At 42.1% G+C, this 10,090-nt stretch overlaps 1 protein-coding gene across 1 annotated transcript in view; it reads right to left on the bottom strand.

Annotated features, from left to right (window-relative positions):
• The window catches only part of LOC143767467 (uncharacterized), a 390,459-nt gene that overhangs the window by 244,848 nt on the left and 135,521 nt on the right, over positions 1-10,090 (bottom strand). The gene's annotated exons all lie outside the window — the stretch shown is intronic.

Below are 10,090 nucleotides of genomic sequence, written 5' to 3'. Positions count from 1 at the left end.
GGCAGGATGGATCCATGCTTTCATGTTGTTTACGCCAAATTCTGACCCTACCATCCGAATGTCGCAGCAGAAATCGAGACTCATCAGACCAAGCAACGTTTTTCCAATCTTCTACTGTCCAATTTCGATGAGCTTGTGCAAATTGTAGCCTCAGTTTCCTGTTCTTAGCTGAAAGGAGTGGTACCCGGTGTGGTCTTCTGCTGCTGTAGCCCATCTGCCTCAAAGTTCGACGCACTCTGCGTTCAGAGATGCTCTTAGGCCTACCTTGGTTGTAACGGGTGGCGATTTGAGTCACTGTTGCCTTTCTATCAGCTCGAACCAGTCTGCCCATTCTCCTCTGACCTCTGGCATCAACAAGGCATTTCCGCCCACAGAACTGCCGCTCACTGGATTTTTTTTCTTTTTCGGACCATTCTCTGTAAACCCTAGAGATGGTTGTGCGTGAAAATCCCAGTAGATCAGCAGTTTCTGAAATACTCAGACCAGCCCTTCTGGCACCAACAACCATGCCACGTTCAAAGGCACTCAAATCACCTTTCTTCCCCATACTGATGCTCGGTTTGAACTGCAGGAGATTGTCTTGACCATGTCTACATGCCTAAATGCACTGAGTTGCCGCCATGTGATTGGCTGATTAGAAATTAAGTGTTAACAAGAAGTTGGACAGGTGTACCTAATAAAGTGGCCAGTGAGTGTATATATACATATATATATACATACACTAGATGGTGGCCCGATTCTAATGCATTATATATGTTGTATGTATACGTAGGCATGTATGTATGTGTGTGTGTGTATATATATATATATATATATATATATACACAAATATACATACAACTGCATACCTCCCAACTTTTGAAGATGGGAAAGAGGGACAAAGTTTGCGGCGCGCAGCGGCAAATTTTAGGCCACGCCTCTGACCACACCCATTCATAATTAGTCACACCCATATTCACGTCCCAACCACACCCATTTAGCACTGCTGATCACACTGTTTTATATACAATAATTATAAACAAAAAAAAATATTGCCACACAGTGCTCCATGCTGTATAATGACCCCACATGATGCTCCATACTGTAAAATGGCCACACACAGTGTTCCATACTGTATAATGGCCACACAGTGCTCCATACTGTATAATGGCCACACATGATGCTCCATACTGTATAATGGCCACACATGATGCTCCATAGTGTATAATGGCTGCACATGATGCTCAATACTGTATAATGGCCACACATGATGCTCCATAGTGTATAATGGCCACACATGATGCTCCATACTGTATAATGGCCACACATGATGCTCCATACTGTAAAATGGCCACACACAGTGCTCCATACTGTATAATGGCCACACAGTGCTCCATACTGTATAATGGCCACACATGATGCTCCATACTGTATAATGGCCACACATGATGCTCCATAGTGTATAATGGCTGCACATGATGCTCAATACTGTATAATGGCCACACATGATGCTCCATAGTGTATAATGGCCACACATGATGCTCCATACTGTATAATGGCCACACATGATGCTCAATACTGTAAAATGGCCACACACAGTGCTCCATACTGTATAATGGCCACACAGTGCTCCATACTGTATAATGGCCACACATGATGCTCCATACTGTATAATGGCCACACATGATGCTCCATAGTGTATAATGGCTGCACATGATGCTCAATACTGTATAATGGCAACACATGATGCTCCATAGTGTATAATGGCCACACATGATGCTCCATACTGTATAATGGCCACACATGATGCTCAATACTGTATAATGGCCACACATGATGCTCCATAGTGTATAATGGCCACACATGATGGTCCATAATGTATAATGGTCACACAGTGCTCCATACTGTATAATGGGCACACAGTGCTCCATACTGTATAATGGTCACACATAGTGCTCCATACCGTATAATGATCCCACATGATGCTCAATACTGTATAATTTCCACACATGATGCTCCATACTGTATAATGACCACACATGATGCTCCATACTGTATAATGGCCACACATGATGCTCAATACTGTATAATGACCCCACATGATGCTGAATACTGTATAATGACCGCACATGATGCTCCATACTGTATAATGACCACACATGATGCTCCATACTGTATAATGGCCATTGGCCACACATGATGCTCCATACTGTATAACGGCCACACATGATGCTCCATACTGTATAATGACCACACATGATGCTCAATACTGTATAATGGCCACACACAGTTCTCCATACTGTATAATGATCCCACATGATGCTCAATACTGTATAATGACCCCCCTCACGCCTGTATGCATGGCTCATATTCCCCCCCCCCGTATGCATGGCTCATATTCCCCCTCCTGTATGCATGGCTCATATTCCCCCCCCTGTATGCATGGCTCATATTCCCCCTCCTGTATGCATGGCTCATATTCCCCCTTCTGTATGCATGGCTCATATTCCCCCTCCTGTATGCATGGCTCATATTCCCCCTCCTGTATGCATGGCTCATATTCCCCCCCCCCCTGTATGCATGGCTCATATTCCCCCTCCTGTATGCATGGCTCATATTCCCCCCCCCTGAATGCATGGCTCATATTCCCCCCCCTGAATGCATGGCTCATATTCCCCCCCCCCCCGAATGCATGGCTCATATTCCCCCTCCTGTATGCATGGCTCATATTCCCCCTCCTGTATGCATGGCTCATATTCCCCCCTGAATGCATGGCTCATATTCCCCCCCGAATGCATGGCTCATATTCCCCCCTGAATGCATGGCTCATATTCCCCCCTGAATGCATGGCTTATCTCTCCACCCCCCCACTCCCGCTCCTGCTCCCATCTTGCATGGCGCGCCGGCTTATGTCCTCCTTCATCCCCCCGTCCCCCGTCCCTCATACTCACCTGTCCCTCATACTCACCTGTCTCACATCGCGCGGCCGCGCCGACATCCATCTCGCTCTGTTCCGACTCCTGGCGCAGCACCTTCTTCCTGCGTGAGCGGTCACATGATACCGCTCATTAAGGTCATGAATATGCGCATATTCATGACCTTAATGAGCGGTACCACGTGACCGCTCATTCAGGACGGGCTGTGTACGCCGAGACCAGACATCGCTGGAGCAAGGTGAGTATCGTCTTCAAGGAGGGCGGGCGGCCGGGGGGAGATAAACAGACTGCAGGGGGCGTGGCTTAACACAAGGGGGCGTGTCGGTTGCTTCTCCTGCTGTCTGCGGGATCATAGTGTCCCGTGCTGAACAGCGGGGCATAGCAACAAAACCGGGACAGTCCCGCACAATGAGGGACGGTTGGGAGCTATGCAACTGAGCCGTGTGTGTGTGTAGGGCAGAGCTGAGCTGAGATGTGTGTGTACAAAGTACGTGGAGCCATATGTGTCCAACGTATACAGAACAGGCTGGGAAGGGCCCAATAACCATGGACCTTCCCAGCCTGATAATATAAGCCCACAGCTGTCTGCTTTACCTTTGCTGGTTATCAAAAATAGAGGGGACCCCACTTGATTTTTTTCATGTATTTATCAGGTTATAAGATGTACAGTAAACAACACACGGAAAGCACTAATCATATATCTCATGAATATCTACAATCTATTTACTCCATATCTGTCTATTTGGCCATTTAGATCTTTGCACATCTTTAACACATAAAAATCTGTCATTTCAATTCTGCATATACCAGGATGAGGGACATATACCAGAATGGGAGACATATACCAGGAAGGGTCCCAGGATAAGGGACATATATCAGTATGGGGGACATATACCAGGAAAGGGCCCAGGATAAGGAACATATACCAGGATGAGGGACATATTACGGGATGTGGCTCAGGATAAGGGACATATACCAGGGTGGGAGACATATACCAGGAAGGGTCCCAGGATAAGGGACATATATCAGTATGGGGGACATATACCAGGAAAGGGCCCAGGATAAGGGACATATACCAGGATGAGGGACATATAACGGGATGTGGCTCAGGATAAGGGACATATACCAGGATGAGGGACATATACCAGGATGTGGCTCAGGATAAGGGACTTATACCAGAATGGGAGACATATACCAGGAAGGGTCCCAGGATAAGGGACATATACCAGAATGGCGGACATATGCCAGGAAGGGTCCCAGGATAATGGACATATACCAGGAGGAGGGACATATAATGGGATGTGGCTCAGGATAAGGGACTTATACCAGAATGGCAGACATATACCAGTATGGGGGACATATACCAAGAAGGGGGTGAAAGATAAGGGACACATATCAGGATGGGGGACATATACCAGGAAGGGTCCAGGATTTGGGACATATACCAGGATGAGGGACATATACTAGGAAGGGTCCCACCATAAGGGAGATATACCAGGATGAGGGACATATAACGGGATGTGGCCCAGGATAATGGACATATACCAGAATGGCAGACATATACCAGGATGGGGAACATATACCAGGAAGGGTCCCAGGATAAGGGACATATACCAGGAGGAGGGACATCATCAGTAGGAGACTATAAAGATGTAAATGCAGTTTTTATTTATCTACATCTGCTTCTTCCTCAGGACAAACCACAAGGAATCCTGCTTTGAAAGGTGTTGATAAATAAAAACTGCATTTACATCTTTACTGTCTCCTACTGCATGCGATACCTTTGGCGGCAAGGATTTACCTCCACTTTTCTCCAGTTTCTAAATGATCAATGATACTTGTTCCTTGTTACTTGCTGAATCCCAGCTTGTGTCCTCAAATGTTGTTGGTCCAATGGTAATACTTTGTTCATTACTGTGGCCACTGATTGTCTTCAGCAGTCATGTGTTGGTAATGCTGGAAAAGTAGAAGAGACAGTTGCAATTTCCACTGAAGAAGAGTAATGATACCAGATAAGAGTAATGATACCAGATAAGAGTAATGACACCAGATAAGAATAATGATACCAGATATAAAGCTGTTTGAATCCCTTTTTTTCCTATTCTGGACTCGTTGTGACAATTGGGTGGGGAGGAGTCACCATCTTTAAAAACCCATTCTGAGACTCTTAGCCATCATACCCTGATGAAGAGGGGACCGTGATTTTGGCCATTTGACACCGCAGGACTCCGTACGCTACTTAACTGACATCACAAGCCGCTAACTCCTTCAGCAGAGTGGTCACCTCACCAGGGATGCTGTGGATGGAGTGCTCTAGTTCTATCATTTTCAAGGAAACCTTTCATCATCATGCTGTGCCACCTGTACTTTAATGAGCGCAGGAGAGCTGAAGATGCCGACACACTGGTATCTTCTCTCAGATGATGAGGATTTGACCCCTGCACATAATATTATTCTTTTAACATTTTCATTATTTTGTTCATACTGAATTGAAGCAAGGTTGCTCAATTCTGTATGATTTCTGTCTGCGACTTTCCAACCATATATTTGTCTGTGGACTATTACTAACATTACCCACCTAATGCTCATTTTATTGTCCTACTTGTACAGGTGTTTATTGTTACCAGTATGTCCTAATACAAACATCTACCTCACTCTAATTGGCAGGAGTGCCCTTTTTGCTCTTATTTCAAGGTTTCAAACATACCTTTCTCATTCATTTCTGTCATGAGGTCACCATGACAGTGTGGAGCCAGAAGACCGCAGAGTCTGATTGCTCCTGCTCCAGCACTCAGAAGAAGCACTTCTCCGTCATATTAATTCCTTTACCCCCGAGGGTGGTTTGCATGTTAATGACCAGGCCAATTTTTACCATTCTGACCACTGTCCTTTTATGAGGTAATAACTCTGGAACGCTTCTATGAATCCCGGTGATTCTGACATTGTTTTTGCGTGACATATTGTACATCATGCTAGTGGTAACATTTCTTTGATATGACTTGCGACTTTTTGTAAAAAGAACTGAAATTTTCCAACTTTGAATTTTCATGCCATTAAATCACAGAGATATGTAACAAAAAAATAAGTAATAAGTAACATTTCCCACATGTCTACTTTACATCAGCACAATTTTGGAACCAAATTTTTTTTTGTTAGGGAGTTATAAGGGTTAACAGTTAAACAGCGATTTCTCATTTTCACAACACCATTTTTACGGACCACCTCACATTTGAAGTAATTTTGAGGGGTCTATATGATAGAAAATACCCAAAAGTGACACCATTCTAAAAGCTGCACTCCTCAAGGAGCTCAAAACCACATTCAAGATGTTTATTAACCCTTCTGGTGCTTCACAGGAATTTTTGGAATGTTTAAAAAAAAAAAAAAAAAATTTTAACTTTTTTCACAAAAAATTTAATTCAGACCAAAATGTTATTTATTTTACCAAGGGTAACAGGAGAAATTAGACCCTAAAAGTTGTTGTGCAATTTGTCCTGAGTATGCTGATACCCCATATATGCAGGTAAACTGCTGTTTGGGCGCATGGCAGCACGGAAGGGAAGGAGCGCCGTTTGACTTTTCAATGCAAAATTGGCTGGAATTGAGATCGGATGCCATGTCATGTTTGTAGAGCCCCTGATGTGCCTAAACAGTGGAAACCCCCACAAGTGACACAATTTTGGAAACTAGACCCCCTTAGGAACTTATCTAGATGTATCGTGAGCACTTTGAACACCCAAGAGCTTCACAGACGTTTATAAAGTAGAGCCGTAAAAATAAAAAATCATATTTTTTTCACAAAATTGCCCCCAATTTTTTATTTTTCCAAGGGTAACAGAAGAAATTGGAGCTCAAACGTTATTGTGCAATTTGTCCTGAGTATGCTGATACCCCATATGTGGAGGTAAACCACTGTTTGGGCGCATGGCAGAGCTCAGAAGGTAAGGAGCGTCGTTTTACATTTTCAGAGCAAAATTGGCTGGAACTAAGATCTGACGCAATGTCGCATTTAGATAGCCCCTGATGTGCCTAAACAGTGGAAACCCCCAACAAGTGACACCATTTTGGAAACTAGACCCCCTAAGGAACTTAGCTAGATATGTGGTGAGCACTTTGAACCCCTAAGTGCTTCACAGAAGTTTATAATGTAGAGCCAAAAAATTAAAAAATCATATTTTGTCACAAAAATGATCATTTTTAACCCAATTTTTTATTTTTCCAAGGGTAACAGGAGAAATTGGACCCCAAAAGTTGTTGCTAAATTTGTCCCGAGTATGCTGATACCCCATATGTGGGGGTAAACCACTGTTTGGGCGCATGGAAGAGCTCAAAAGGGAAGGAGCACCATTTTACTTTTTCATACCAAAATTGGCTGGAATTAAGATCGGACGCCATATCGCGTTTGGAGAGCCCCTGATGTGCCTAACAGTGGAAAAACCCCATAAGTGACACCATTTTGGAAACTAGACCCCCTAAAGAACTTATCTAGATGTGTGGTGATCACTTTGAACCCCCGAGTGCTTCACGGAAGTTTATAACGTAGAGCCGTAAAAATAAAAAATCATATTTTTTTCACAAAAATGATTTTTTTTCACCCCCAATTTTTTATTTTCACAAGGGTAACAGAAGGAATTGGACCTCAAAAGTTATTGCACAATTTGCCCTGAGTATGCTGATACCCCATATGTGGGGGTAAACCACTGTTTGGGCGCATGGCAAAGCTCGGAGAGAAAGAGCACTGTTTTACTTTTTCAACGCAAAATTGGCTGGAATTAAGATCGGACGCCATGTCGCGTTTGGAGAGCCCCTGATGTGCCTAAACAGTGGACACCCCCCAGAAATGACACTGTTTTGGAAATTAGACCCCCTAAGGAACTTAACTAGATGTGTGGTGAGCACTTTGAACCACCAAGTGCTTCACAGAAGTTTATAACGTAGAGTCATAAAAATAAAAAAATCTGATTTTTTACATAAAAATGATCTTTTCTCCCCCAATTTTTTATTTTTCCAAGGGTAACAGAAGAAATTGGACCTCAAAAGTTATTGTGCAATTTGTCCTGAATACGTTGATGCTCCACATGTGGGCATAAACCACTGTTTGGGCGCATGGCAGAGTTCAAAACAGCAGAACCCCCCATAAGTGACCCTATTTTACGAACTACACCTCTCAATGAATTCATCTAGGGGTGCAGTGATCATATTGACACCATGGGTGTGTCACAGAATTTTATACCATTAATAATAATAAATAATAATAATTTTATTCATATAGCGCCAACATATTCCGCAGCGCTTGGTATGACATCATCAAAATGATGATGTCATCATCAAAATGATTATGACATCATCAAAATGAATATGACATCATCAAAATGATTATGACATCATAAAAAATGATTATGACAACGTCAAAATGATTATGGCTAGGGTTGAGCGAAATGGATCATTCATTTTCAAAAGTCGCCGACTTTTGGCAAAGTCGGGTTTCGTGAAACCCGACCCGACTCCAGCGTGGGATCGGCCACGTGGTCGGCGATCTTGGCACCAAAGTCGCGTTTTGTATGACGCCTTCCCCGCCATTTTTTCAGCCAATTAAGAAGTGTGGGCAGCGTGATGACATAGGTTCCGGCCTGGTTTCTGCGGCGTCATAGAGCCATATTACCGTTTGGGCTGCAGTGATTTCCACAGTCAAACACAACATATGCTTTGCACGGAGGAGAGAGAGAGAGAGAGAGAGAGAGAGAGAGAGAGAGAGAGAGAGAGAGAGAGAGAGAGAGAGAGAGAGAGAGAGAGAGAGAGAGAGAGAGAGAAGAGAGAGAGAGGAAAATAATCCACATTGACTTGCATTGGGTTTCGTGTTCCGGGCCGGAACCCGACTTTACAGTAGAATCGGCCGATTTCACGCGATCCGACTTTCGAGAGGGTCGGGTTTCACAAAACCCAACTCGATCCTAAAAAAGCAAAAGTCGCTCAACCCTAATTATGGCAACGTCAGTTGATTTTGACATCATCAAAATGATTATGACATCATCAGTTGATAATGACATCATCAAAATGATTATGACATCATCAAAATGATTATGACAACATGAGTTGATTACGACATCATCAGTTGATTACATCTTCAAATGATTGTGACATCATCAGTTGATTACGTCATCATCAAAATGATTATGACATGATAAAAATGATCATGACAACGTCAAAATGGTTATGACAACGTCAGTTAATTACGACATCATCAAAATGATTATGACATCATCAAATGATTATGACATAATCAAAATAATTATGACAACATCAGTTGATTACGACAACATCAAAATGATTATGACATCATCAAATGATTGTGACATCATCAGTTGATTACGTCATCATCAAAATGATTATGACATCATAAAAATGATTATGACAACGTCAGTTGAATACAACATCATCAAAATGATTATGACATCATCAAATGATAGTGACATCATCAGTTGATTATGACATTGTCAAAATGATTATGACAACATAAAAATGATTATGACATCATCAGTTGATTATGACATCATCAAAATGATTGACATCATCAAATAATTGTGACATCATCAGTTGATTATGACATAATCATTTGATTATGACATAATCAAAATGATTATGACATCATCAAAATGATAATGACATCATCAGTTGATTATGACATCGTCAAAATGATTGACATCATCAAATAATTGTGACATCATCAGTTGATTATGACATAATCATTTGAGTATGACATAATCAAAATGATTATGACATCATCAAAATGATTATGACAACATCAGCTGATTATGACATCCTCAAAATGATTATGAATGACATCATCAAATGATTATGGCATCATCAAAATGATTGTGAAATCAACAAAAGATTATGGCATCATCAAAATGATTATGACATCATCAGTTGATTATGACATCATTAAAATGATTATGACATCATCAAATGATTGTGACATCATCAAAATGATTATGACATCATAAGTTGACTATTACATCATCAAAATGATTATGACATCATCAAAATGATTATCACATCATCAAATAAGTATGACCTGGTCAGTTGATTATGACATTATCAAATGACTAGATTGTGGCCAGATTCTAACGCATCGGGTATTCTAGAATATGCATGACCCCGTAGTATATGGACAG

The sequence above is a fragment of the Ranitomeya variabilis genome, chromosome 4, assembly GCF_051348905.1.
Source record: "Ranitomeya variabilis isolate aRanVar5 chromosome 4, aRanVar5.hap1, whole genome shotgun sequence".
Classification (NCBI taxonomy): Eukaryota; Metazoa; Chordata; class Amphibia; order Anura; family Dendrobatidae; genus Ranitomeya; species Ranitomeya variabilis.
Note: the sequence above shows the minus strand (reverse complement) of the source record. Positions and strands in the feature narration are given on the sequence as shown.